The following is a 13,834-nucleotide window of genomic DNA, read 5'->3' as shown; positions in this document are numbered from 1 at the left end:
TCCACCACCACTTGGGCTAGTCAATTCACTTCCTCTGTACTTCGGTTACCTCATCTGTAAAATGGGGAATAAGACTCTGAGTCACATGAGAGACAGGGACTGTAGTAAAGAAGCAGTATGGCCTAGTGGGTAGAACATGGGCCAGGGCATCAGAAAGACCTGGGTTCTAATCCTGGGTTCTCTGCCACTTGCCTGCTGGGAGAACTTGGGCATGTCACTTCACTTATCTGTGCCTTAGTTACCTCCTCTGTAAAAGGGGGATTAATAATAATAATAATAATGGCATTTATTAAGCACTTACTATGTGCAAAGCACTGTTCTAAGCACTGGGAAGGTTACAAGGTGATCAGGTTGTTCATTCATTCATTCAGTCGTATTTATTGACCGCTTACTGTGTGCAGAGCACTGTACTAAGCACTTGGGAAGTACAAGTCGGCAACATACAGTGGCGGTCCCTACCCAACAATGGGCTCACAGTCTAGAAGGGGAAGACAGACAACAAAACAAAACGTGTAGACAGGTGTCAAAGTCATCAGAACCAATAGAATTAAAGCTATATGCACATCATTAACAAAATAAATCGAATAGTAAATATGTGCAAGTAAAATAAATAGATTAATAAAGTAATAATTACATAGTGTGTGTGTGTGTTCACCCTCTCTTTTAGATTGTAAGCCCCATGTGGAACATGAGAACTGTTTCTGATCTGATGATCCTGTATCTATTCCAGTTAAGGGTTTAATAAATATCATAAGAATGGTGGCTATTTTTATTAAGCATTTTGAAAAGCAAAGTTATAGATTGAAATTTGAGTGAAAATTTAAAAACAGGAGTAGAGCTATGTTCATACTAATTCTTGCCATTTGTCATACATTAATCTAACAGATTATGAATAGTGATACAATCTCCCAAGCTATCCGGAAGCATTCACTGATTCATTTCCTTCCATTCCAAGTTGTATTAACTCAGCAACCCCCCATAGCACTAAGTGTCTATACACCCATCTTCAGTAATAATAATAATAATAATAATGATAGCATTTATTAAGCACTTACTATGTGCAAAGCACTGTTCTAAGCTCTGGGGAGGTTAACAAGGTGATCACGTTGTCCCACGGGGAGCTCATAGTCTTCATCACCACTTTACAGATGAGGTAATTGAGGCCCAGAGAAGTTAAGTGACTTGCCCAAAGTCACACAGCTGATAAGCGGTGGAGCCGGGATTTTAACCCGTGACCTCTGACTCCGAAGCCCGGGCTCTTTCCATTTTGAGCCACGCTGCTTCTGTACTTGGGCATTTATCAATTTATAGAATGGTGATATACATCGTTCTACAATTGCCTCTTATTTTCACTTAATCAGCTATTTCATTTTTCCATGCTCCCGCTAATTTTTTTTATGGTATTTGGTAAGCACTTTGTGTCAAGCACTGTTCTAAGCTCTGGAGTAGATAAAAGGAAATCAGGATGCACATAGTCTCTCATGCATTCATTCAAATGCATTTATTGAGTGCTTACTGGGTGCAGAGCATTGTACTAAGCGCTTGGGAGAGTACAGTACAATAATAAACAGACACATTTCCTGCCCACAATGGGCTTACAGCCTAGAGTGGGGGAGACAGACATTAATATAAATAAACTACAGATATGAGCTTAAGTGCTGTGGGGCTGGGAGGGGGGAAGAGCAAAGGGAGTAAGTACACATGGGGCTCACAGTCTAAGTTGGAGAGAAGAGGATTTCATCCCCATTTTACAGATGAGGTATCTGAAGCACAGAGAAGTTAAGTGGCTTTCCCAAGGGCACAGAGCAGACAAGTGGCAGAGCCAGGATTAGAATCCAGGTCCTCTGACTTTCAGGCTTATACTCTTTCCACTAGGCCATGCTGCTAAAACCAGGAATATCCTTGGCTCCCACTACATGTAAGGAATTTGTGCCTCTCCCATTAGATTGTAAGCCCCTTGAGGGTCGGGGTAGTGTCTATTTACTCTTTTCTACTCTCCCAAGTGCTTAGTCCAGTGCTCTGCACAGAGTAAGCATTCAATAAATGCTTACTTATGCTTACTTAGTAAGCATAAATGATGTGCTTAGTCCAGTTCTGCTTCAAATAGACACAGGGTGCATACCATTGCTTCACTGGCCTGATTTATCCATTAGATCATAAACTCCTTGAGGGCAAGGACCATGTGTTTTTCTTCTCTTGTACTCCCCCACTGGCTTAGTCCACACCTCTGTATCACACGGACACTCGAAAAATATCATTGATCGGTCTGGTTTCCCCATTAGATTGTAAACTCCTTGAGGGTCTCACCTATTTCATTTGCTTCCGTTGCTCTCTTTCTTCAGTCCTCTGCTCATAGCAGATGCTCAAAAAATATTCTGGAGAGATTGATGTACTGATTACATAGTTTTGTACTGAGGTCCATGGAATCTATATTGATAGAATGATCATTCAAGCTTAAGGATTCAGGGTGGAATGATAAGGTAACAAAACGTGTAAATCTCTGCTGCCGGTCAGACCGAGGTGATGTGTAGAATGGAGACTTGAGGTGTTTCAGTGTTGAAAGAAGAGATCAGTGAACTGGAATTTGGAAGGGACTGTGAGTCCAGTTTTATGGAGAATGTGGTATTTGTTAAGCTCTTATTATCAAATCCCGGCTCCGCCAGTTGTCAGCTGTGTGACTTTGGGCAAGCCACTTAACTTCTCTGTGCCTCAGTTCCCTCATCTGTAAAATGGGGATTAAGATTGTGAGCCCCACATGGGACAACCTGATCACCTTGTATCCCTCAGCGCTTAGAACAGTGCTTTGCCCATAGTAAGCACTTAACAAATACCATTATTATTATTATTATTATTATTATATGCCAGGCACTTAATCCCCATTTTCCAGGTGAGGTAACTGAGTCACAGAGAAGTCAAGTGACTTGCCCAAAGTCACACAGCTGACAAGCGGCAGAGCTGGGGTTAGAACCCACAACCTCTGACTCCCAAACCTGTGCTTTTCCCACTAAGCCGCGTGGCTTCTCTTATTAGAGGAGCAACGTGTGTAGGCTAGCTTGTAGAGGGGCAAGAGCTGCTTGATTTAAGGGTGCTGTCATTTTCCTACTGAGTGTGTAGGTGTGGGTCTGAACTCCGTCTCTATATATTGCCGACTTGTACTTCTCAAGAGCTCAGTCCAGTGCTCTGTACACAGTAAGCGCTCAATAAATACGATTGAATGAATGAATGGATAAATACATGGCTATGACCATTGAGCACATGTAAACATACACACGTATGGGGTTTGATTTGACTGTAACCCAGCCGCAATTCAAGTCGAATGGCTAGGCTTTTGTTTCGTGCTGAATTTTGGTGGGATCACACCCTTGGAGGAGTAGGTGGCTGACCAACGCCCAGATGGGCTACTTCTTCCTTCCCATAAATTTTTCGGTGGGACAAAAGCCAGCCAACAAGCTGTTTGACTGTTGTATTTATATATAGTCAATTGATGGTATTTATTGAGCGCTTACAATAATAAGAATAATAATAATGGTATTTGTTAAGCACTTACTATGTGCACAACACTGTTCTAAGCACTGGGAAGGTTACAAGGTGATCAGGTTGTCCCAGGGGGGGCTTACAATCTTAATCCCCATTTTACAGATGAGGTAACTGAGGCACAGAGAAGTGAAGTGACTTCCCCAAAGTCACATAGCTGACAATTGGCAGAGCCGGGATTTGAACTGTGTGCAGAGCACTGTACTAAGCACTTGGGAGAGTACAATGCAGCAGAATGAGCAGACAGTTCCCCTGCCCACGATGAGCTAAACGCCTAGAGCGGGAGACAGACAGTAATATAAATAAAGCCTTTATAGAACACACACAAACATATAAATCCAAGTGTGGGAATGAGAAATGCTCTGATCTGAGGGCCTTTCATAAAATGAAGCTTGTTTGTTTCCCTCTCCTTTCTCTTCCAAAAGTTCTTTTGCCTCCTGGTCAGCTGAAGCAAAGTCAGAGCCATCTCAAGGGGACTTTATGGGAGTTACTTAAAATACCGTAAAACTTGTTGTGACTATCAAGCCCGATTCTCCACTAAGCTGAAGCGGGAGAGGTCAAAGAACAGGGACAGTGTGGAATGGTGATTTGGACTGTATCTGCTTTCCGCTGTCCCTTCCGCACTGTTGCAGAGAGAACTTAACCTGAGGAGAATAGAAGTCAAACAAAATAACGATGATTCTGAATTCCGGCTCAAAGGTGGTCGGCAGACTGGATCTCTGGGCCCTGATTCCTGGCTCCCGACTAGGATCCCCTTCCTCTCCCCGGCTCCATCCCTGGGGAGCCACAATAATAAAACCTGACTTGCCAGCACTTACCTTTCCAATGGGGAGCCGTGCCAGCAGCAGATGTGGTACAGATACTTGAGGCGAGGGGGTTGGAGGGGTGGGGGTGTCTGGTTGGTGTCTGGCCCTGGCTGGGAGGGAAAGAAACTGAAGCCGCCGTCGTTTGCCGCCTACTAGCCATCTTGTTAGTCAGTAAATCATATTTATTGAGCACTTACTGTGTATAGACCACTGTACTAAGGGCTTGGGAGAGTACGATATAACAATAAACAGACACATTCCCGGACCACAATGAGCTTACAGTCAAGAGGAGGAGACAGACCATAATATAAATAAATACATTACAGATATGGACAGATAAGTGCTGTGGGGAAGGGAGGGGAGATGAATAAAGGGAGCAAGTCAGGGTGACGCAGAAAGGAGTTGAAGAAGAGGACGAGAGCGCTTAGTCACGGAGGAGATGTGCCTTCAGTAGGGCTTTGAGGCGGGAGGAGAGTAATTGTCTGTCGAATATGAGGAGGGAGGGCATTCCAGGACAGAGGCAGGACTTGGGCGAGAGGTTGGTGGCGAGATAGAAGAGATTAAGGTACAGAGAGAAGGTTAGCATTTGAGGAGCGAAGTGTTCGGGCTGGGTTCATTCATTCAGTCGTATTTATTGAGCGCTTACGGGTGTGCAGAGCACTGTACTAAGCACTTGGGAAGCACAAGTCGGCAACATAGAGAGACGGTCCCTACCCAACAACGGGCTCGCAGTTTAGAAGGGGGAGACAGACAGCAAAACAAAACATGTAGACGGGTGTCAAAATCGTCAGAACAAATAGGATTATGGCTATATGCACATTAACAAAATAAATAGACTAGTAAATATGTACAAGTAAAATAGAGTAATAAATCTGTACCAATATATACAAGTGCTTCCCAGACTGAGCCCACTCCTTCCTTTCCCCCTCCCCACCCCCCGACTCTACCTCCTTCTTCTCCCCACCACACCTGTATATGTTTTGTACAGATTTATTACTCTATTTTACTTGTACATATTTACTATTCTATTTATTTTATTTCATTAATATGTTTTATTTTGTTGTCTGTCTCCCCCTTCTAGACTGTGAGCCTGTTGTTGGGTAGAGACCGTCACTATATGTTGCCAACTTGTACTTCCAAGCGCTTGGGACAGTGTTCTGCACACAGTAAGCGCTCAATAAGTACGATTGAATGAATGAATGAAAGTGCTGTGGGGAGGGGAAGGAGGTAGGGCGGTGAGGGGGTTGTAATAGGAGAATAGCGAGGTGAGGTGGGAGGAGGCAAGGTGATTGAGTGCTTTAAATAATAATAATAATAATAATAATAATAATAATAATAATGGCATTTATTAAGCGCTTAACTATGTGCAAAGCACTGTTCTAAGCGCTGGGGAGGTTACAAGGTGATCAGGTTGTCCCACGGGGGGCTCCCAGTCTTCATCCCCATTTTACAGATGAGGGAACTGAGGCCCAGAGAAGTGAAGTGACTTGCCCAGAGTCACACAGCTGACAAGTGGCGGAGCCGGGATCTCTTAAAGCCAATGGTGAGGAGTTTCTGTTTAATGCTTGGGTTTCAGAAAATTATTATTTATCTGGTGTGCTATCAGATGAATAGTAACTCCTTTTTTACTCCCTTAAGTCTGATGACTCTTGATGGAGGAGGGTGTGGTGGATGTGTTTCTGTTTTCCAGCTTTCAGAGACGCCAAAAAGATGGCCAAGGTGTGAAATGTTTGTACAAAGTATTAAGATTAGCGTGGCCTAATAATAATAACAAATGTGGTATTTGTAAAGCACTTACTATGTGCGAGGAACTGTACTAAGCACCGGAGTGGTAAAAGCAAGTCGGGTTGGGTACAGTCCCAGTCCCTCCTGGGGCTCACAGTCTCAATTCCCATTTTCCAGAGGAGATACCTGAGGCCCAGAGAATAGTAATATTAATAATGACGGTACTTATTAAGAACTTACTATGTGCCGAGCACTGTTCTGACCGCCCCACCCCCTACCATGTGCCGCTTACCAGCCCCACACACCACCATCACGTGCTCCCCAGGCCACCATCACATGGCGGTCATGTGCCCCGCGTCAGGGCCTGTAAGCTTGTTGTAATAATAATAATAATAATAATAATAATAATAATAATGATGGCTTCTGTTAAGCACTTACTATGTGCAAAGCACTGTTCTAAGCGCTGGGGAGGTTACAAGGTGATCAGGTTGTCCCACGGGGGGCTCACAGTCTTCATCCCCATTTTACAGATGAGGTAACTGAGACCCAGAGAAGTGAAGTGACTTGCCCAAAGTCACACAGCTGACAAGTGGTGGAGCCGGGATTTGAACTCATGACCTCTGACTCCAAAGCCCGGGCTCTTTTCCACTGACCACGCTGGTTATACCACCATTAAGCAGGAGAGTACAGAGCAGACCACGGGAACCAAGTCCCTCCCTACTGATGATTTCTCTAAAAGGATGTACTCTATTTATTTTAATTGTACATATTTACTATTCTATTTATTTTTATAAGTATGTGCATATAGCTTTAATTTTATTTGTTCTGACGATTTTTTGTTCTGACATGTTTTGTTTTGTGGTCCGTCTCCTCCTTCTAGACTGTGAGCCCCTTGTTGGGTAGGGACCGTCTCTATATATGTTGCCGACTTGTACTTCCCAAGCGTTTAGTACAGTGCTCTGCACACAGTAAGCGCTCAATAAATACGATTGAATGAATGAATGAATGTACTCTTTAAAAAGGCCCCAACCCCACCAGGGTCACTAGTCCAGTTCTTCATTTTTGATGACCTCAAACGTCGCCCAGACCTCCCCCTCCAGGGACGATGTTTTTGATGGCCATCACGTCGTTGGTTAGCTCTTCCTCCTCTGTGACAGGAGATATCCTGATGATGGAACAAGTGAAGTGACTTACCCAAGGTCACACAGCAGACGAGGTGGTGGAGCCAAGAATAGAGACCCAAGTCTGATTCCCAGACCCATCCACTAAATATGCTGTTTCTCCAATAGAAAGAGCACTGACCTGGGAATCAGGAGGCATGGATTCTAATTCAGTTTACACCACTTGCCTGCTGTGTGACCTTGGCAAGTCATTTAACTTCTCCGTGCCTCAGTTTCCTCATTTGTAAAACATGGATTCAAAACCTGTTCTCCCTCCTACTTAGGCTGTGAACCCCACTAACTACTGTTGCGAGTTGTTTTCTGGGCACGACTCTTACATACTAGTCTTCTGGAGTTTGTTCATTCATTCAGTCAGCTGTATTTATTGAGCACTTACAGTGTGCAGAGCACTATACTAAGCGCTTGGAAAATGAAATACTGCAATAACGTGGCTCAATGGAAAGAGGGCGGGCTTGAGGTCATGGGTTCTAATTCTGCCTCTGCCACTTGTCAGTCATGTGACTTTGGGCAAGTCACTTAACTTCTCTGGGCCTCAGTTACCTCATCCGTAAAATGGGGATTAAGACTGTGAGCCCCACGTGGGACAACCTGATTACCTTGTTTCGACCCCAGTGCTTAGAAGAGTGCTTGGCACAGTAATCGCTCAACAATTACCATTATTGTTATTAATAAAGAGAGGCAGTCCTTAATAAAGAGAGGCAGTCCCTGCCCACAACGGGCTTACAGTCTAGAGAGGGAGAGGCAGACATCAAAACAAGTAAACAGACATCGATATAAATAAATAGGATTACAGATTTCTTGTAATCACGTGACATCAGTTAGGGTTTTTCTCGAGATCCCAATCGTAAATCCACTTAGGTGGTCAGATTATTGCTTTTCTGTTTTACCCCTCATATTGTTTTGGTTTACTCTGAAATTCAGAATGATCTCCTTCCTTCCAAATCCATCCTAATCCTCTTGGACCTCTCAGCTACCTTCGACCCCGTAGACCACCCCCTTCTTCTGGAAACATTACCCAGCCTCAGGTTTACAATCTCAGCTTCCCTGGCATTGTCCTCTCCTGGTTCTCCTACCTCTCTGGCTCATTCTCTGCCTCCCCTTCCCTAATCGTGGGAGACTTTGGTACAACAGAGTTGGTGTAGATCTCTCACTTGCCTGTCAGCCCCAGGACCAAGTTCATCCACGCAAGGCTCCTGTTGACTGGTTTCCCCAGGGAGGGAGGCACTTGGCCCTCAGTGCTGTGACCTCACTTGCCTCCCCCCCCAGTTCTGTAGCCCCCAAGGCTTTGCGGTCTGGGCATCAACTAAGCCATTATTATTATGATGAGTGTCATTATCCTCGTTATTAGCAGCACACTCTTCGCTTTTCTGGGAACAGCGATCACTGACTGCTGAGGGAAGAAAGCATCCCAGTTTAGGTTGGAATAATCAATATCAATAAGTGGTATTTATTGAATGCTTACTGGATGCCTAATGCTGTTCAGAAGCACAGAAGTAGCACTGTGTGACAGGGCGCAGTGGAAAAAAGCCCGGGCTTTGGAGTCAGAAGATCATGGGTTCAAATCCCGGCTCTGCCAATTATCAGCTTTGTGACTTTGGGCAAGTCACTTCACTTCTCTGGGCCTCAGTTACCTCATCTGTAAAATGGGGATGAAGTCTCTGAGCCCCACGTGGGACAACCTGATCACCTTATATCCCCCCAGCACTTAGAACAATGCTTTGCACATAGTAAGCACTTAATAAATGCCATTATTATCATTATTATTATTATTATTATTAGTTCTAATCCCAGCTCTGCCACTTGTCGGCTGTGTGACCTTGGGCAAGTCATTTCACTGGGCCTCAGTTCCCTCATCTGTTAAATGGGCATTGAGACTGAGCCCTACGTGGGACAGGGACTGTGTCCAATCCAATTTGCTTGTATCTACCCCAGCGCTTAGTACAGTGCCTGACACATAATAGCTTAACAAATACCACCGCTATTATTATTACTAGTCTCTGTACTAGATGATGACGGTTCTAGGTCCTCACTGACCACCGGGTTTCAGTTGGGAAAAGACCACAAGGCTCCAGGGTGAAAAGTTGAGGCACAGACCAAGCTCCATCCCCTGGAGGGAGGATGGTGAGACAGGAAGGCAAACTGTCTCTCCTTCAGTTCCCGGCACTGGTCTCTATTTAAGGGACACAGAGGCTCACGGAAGATTTGGTTCATTCTGTCCCCCCAGTATTCCATTAGGACTGAATCGCGTATTTTTTGGACCAGATGTCTGGATAGTTTGCCGGTGTAGTCTATTTCCATGTTTGGGGAAGACTCACCCAAGAAACTGGTTGATCAGTCCTCCCTGCCCCCCATCACCATGCCCCACATCCCCATCCTCCCCCTTCTAGACAGTGAGCCCACTGTTGGGTAGGGACTATCTCTATATGTTGCCAACTTGTACTTCCCAAGCGCTTAGTACAGTGCTCTGCACACAGTAAGCGCTCAATAAATGTGATTGATTGATTGATTGATCCTCACTTTCCCCTTCGGCCAATCCACTTGAACTGTGGGGGAGAGCCGGCTTATGTACATAGCAGTCATTTTATTTATCCCTTTGCTCTTCTCCCCTCCCAGCCCCAAAGCACTTCTATACATACCTGCAATTTTATTTATTTGAACTGATATCAGTCTCCCAAAATTTAGGCTGTGAGCTCATTATGGGCAGGGAATGTCACTGTTTATTGTTGTATTGTACTTTCCCAAGTGCTTAATACAATGCTCTGCACACAGTAAGCGCTCAATAAATACGACCGAGTGAATGAATGAATCTGGCTACTTCAGCCTGAAGCAGGAAGGGGAGAGTGATAGGGGTGGAGGGGTGCGGGGAGAAGCTGGAGTCAGAAGGAGTGGAGAATTTGGAAAAGGAGAGGGAGGAGTCAGTCAATCATTCATTCACATTTATTCATTCATTCATTCATTCAATCATATTTATTGAGCGCTTACTGTGTGCAGAGCACTGTACTAAGCGCTTGGGAAGTACAAGCTGGCAACATATAGAGACGGTCCCTACCCAACAACGGGCTCACAGTCTAGAAGGGGGAGACGGACAACAAAACAAAATGTGGACAGGTGTCAAGTCATCAGAACAAAAAGAATTAAAGCTAAATGCACATCATTAACAAAATAAGTAGAATAGTAAATATGTATAAGTAAAATAGAGTAATAAATTTGTACAAGCATATATACAGGTGCTGTGGGGAGGGGAAGGAGGTAGGGCGCGGGGGGATGGGGAGGAGGAGAGGAAAAAGGGGGCTCAGTCTGGGAAGGCCTCTTGGAGTAGATTTATTGAGCACTTATGGTTTGCACTGTACTAAGTGCTTGGGAGAGTACAGTATAACAATAAACGGACACATTCCCTGTCCACAACGAGCTTACAGTCTAGATGGGGAGACAGCCATTAATCTAAATAATGGACACATGGATATAAGTGTGGGGATGAATAAATAAAAGCCCATTGCCTTCTCCTGGCCCCTCAGGCCACAGCCGCTGCAGCCTATCCAATTAAACAGGGGTAAGCACGTGCTCAGGGCCGAGCTGGGCCCAGTTCTTGGAAAGAGGTTATCTTTTCCATCGGACACATGGGAGGAGGTGCTGGGGCTCAGCTCCTTCCAAGAATAGGACCCACTGCAAGCAAGTTTTCAAAAGATTAGGTTTCAAGGCAACTGGAGTCTCCTCAGCCGCAGTTGAGCTGCTTAAAGTCAAAGCTTCCTTTTCCTCTTCTTTCTCCTTTTCCTTCCTCTTCCTCCTCCTTTTCCTCCTTCTCTCCTCCTTCTCTTGCATTAGACTGCCTAATTTCCACCTATGTATTCTTTTGCAGAGCTTAGTACTGTGCTCTGCACTCAGTAAATGTTCAATAATTATATTACTATCCTTCTCTTCCTCTTTCTCTGTCTTCTCATCTTCCACTTTTTAAAACTGGTATTTGTATAGTGCTTGCTACATGCCAAGCACTGTACTAAGCACTGGAGTATTTACAAGGTGATCAGGTTGGGCAAAGTCCCTCTCCCTTATAGGGTCTTAATCCCCATTTTACAGATGAGATGACTGAGGCAAAGAGAAGTTAAGTGATTTGCCCAAGGTCACACAGCAGACAACTCTGTTGTATCATACTCTCAGTTGTATTGCACAGAGAAAGTGCTCAATAAATGCCATTGATAATGATGTTGAAGTGGTAGAGCCAGGATTAGAACCCAGGTCCTCTGATTCTCATGCCCGTGCTCATGCTGCTTCTTCTCTTCTCTTTCTCCTCTCTCTTCTTCCTTCTCTGTCTTCTCTTCTTAGTCCTCCTCCTCCTCTTCCCTTATTCCTTCTCCCCATCCTCTTCTTCCTCCTCCTATTCTTCCCCCTCTTCCTCCTCCCTTTCCTCCTCTTCTTCCCCCTCTTCCTCTTCTTCCTCCTCTCTTGTTTTGCCTTCCTTCTCCTCCTTCTCCTTTTCCTCCTTATCCTCCTGTGCGTCCCTCTTCCCCCTTCCAACTTCCATGGCTGCAGAAGAAGCAAGTTCAGACTTGAGGGAAGGTATGATGGAGGGATTTGGCATTCCCAGCTCAGGAAGGGGGATTTTGGGAGAGATTGAAATCATCCCAGCCATTGAACTTGACTCTTAGGGCCCTGAGAAATGATTCTCTGCAGCTTGAGGTGGGCTTTAGCTCGAGGGCAGTTTGATCAGCAGTTCCATCCTCTTTCAAGGCCCCACAACTTTAGCCCCCCCCCCCCCCCCCCCCCCCACCAAATCAGTGATTTCTTGCTCTTTGGCTGGTAGGGGCTGAGATGAGGATGTCAAAAAGAGTCTCATTGAGGGGGTGCCAATCTCCGGTTACGAAGAGGGAATAGACCACCTTGTCCTTGAGGGTAGGGATCGTGTCTTCTAACTGTGTTGTACTCTCCCAAGCACGCAGCACAGTGTCCCACACACAGTAAGTGCTCAATGAATACTACTGCTTGATTCCCCTCCCATCTGCCAGGACCAGGTTTGATGTTTGCATACTTGCAAGAGACATAAGGAAGGGAAGAGAGCAGAGATTCTTTGGGGCAATCCAGTCGACACTGCTGGGAAATTCCCTTTAGTAAGGGTGCGGGCTGTGCACTTGTGTGAGATTTGTCTTGTCTTTTGCCTTCGAGTCGTTTCCGACCCATAAGGACACCATGGACACATCTCTCCCAGAACACCCCGCTCTCCATCTGCAGTCGTTCCGGTAGTGTATCCATGGAGTTTTCTTGGTAAAAATATGGAAGTGGTTTACCATTGCCGCCTTCCATGCAGTAAACTCGAGTCTCCACTCTCGACTCTCTCCCGTGCTGCTGCTGCCCAGCGTGGGTGAGTTTTGACTTGTAGCAGATTGCCTCCCACTCGCTAGCCACTACCCATGCTAGGAATGGAATGGGTAGACCTCTGCTTGACTCTCCCTTCCATAGCTGACACCGGTAGAGTACTGGAAACTCTCCAGGTGTGACCTTGAGAGGGGCTGTGTGAGATTAGGGCTTTGTATTCTTGGTACATATGAGACTCTGAGGTAAAGTTCGTATTTGAGGGTTGCGTGAGTGTCTGTGAGTGTCATTTCCTATCAGGGCCCATGGTGGTGGGTGTGCATGGGATTTCACTTGTGTGTCTAGGTATCTCTGTGTGTGTGTGTGTGTGTGTGTGTGTGTGTGTGTGTGTGTGTGTGTGTGTGTAAAATGCCCCTGGTTAAAATATTTTCAGCGCCGGCCATTTTAGCCCCTTTGTTCAAGATTCCACATAATGGAATCCAAATGAGTCTCCAAATCCTGGAGAGCCAAGAATGTCATCATGTCTAATTCACGAGTGGAAGAACAGGGGGTGGACAGAAAGCAAATAGCTACTCTGGAGTTAAAATCCAGGACTAAGGCTACAACCCCAGCTTGTTGTGGGCAAGGAACATGACTACCAATTTGGTCTAGTGGAAAGAGCCTGGGCTTGAGAATCAAAGGACGTGGTTCTAATTCCTGACCATGGGCAAATCACTTAATTTCTCTGGGCCTCAGATCCCTCATCTTCAAAATGGGGATTCAATACCTGTTCTTCCTCCTACTTAGACTGTAAACCCCATGGGGAACCTAAAGATCTTGTATCTACCCAAGCGCTTAGCACAGTAAGTGCTTAACAAAAACCACAATTATTATTATTATTATTGTTTTTTCCCAAGTGCTTAGTACAGTGCTCTGCCCAGAGTAAGCACTCAATTAATACGATTAATTGATTGAATGATGAAATAGTCAATTCACCATCTGGCTGTCTTCTGTTCCATTGGATCTGAGCATGGATTAATGGAAAGAGCACAGGCTTGGGAGTCAGAGGCCGTGGGTTCTAATCCTATCTCTGCCACTTGTCAGCTGTGTGACTTTGGGCAAGTCACTTAACTTCTCTGTGCCTCAGTTACCTCATCTGTAAAACGGGGGTGAAGCCTGTGAGCCCCACGTGGGACAACCTGATTACCTTGTATCTACCCCAGTGCTTAGAACAGTGCTTGACACATAGTAAGCACTTAACAAATACCATCATCATCATCATTACAATTATTATCATCCGGCTGT

General features: G+C 45.2%; 1 non-coding gene across 1 annotated transcript; it reads right to left on the bottom strand.

Annotated features, from left to right (window-relative positions):
• Positions 1 to 12,609: 12,609 nt before the first annotated feature.
• On the bottom strand, positions 12,610 to 12,747 carry LOC119933902. The gene has a single exon (XR_005452769.1). It is a non-coding gene; the product is annotated as a small nucleolar RNA SNORA7 (small nucleolar RNA).
• Between the last annotated feature and the right edge of the window lie 1,087 nt (positions 12,748 to 13,834).

Source organism: Tachyglossus aculeatus, chromosome 10 (genome assembly GCF_015852505.1).
Source record: "Tachyglossus aculeatus isolate mTacAcu1 chromosome 10, mTacAcu1.pri, whole genome shotgun sequence".
In the NCBI taxonomy this organism is placed as follows: Eukaryota; Metazoa; Chordata; class Mammalia; order Monotremata; family Tachyglossidae; genus Tachyglossus; species Tachyglossus aculeatus.
The sequence above is the reverse complement of the archived record's forward strand: the minus strand, read 5'-3'. Positions and strand labels throughout refer to the sequence as shown.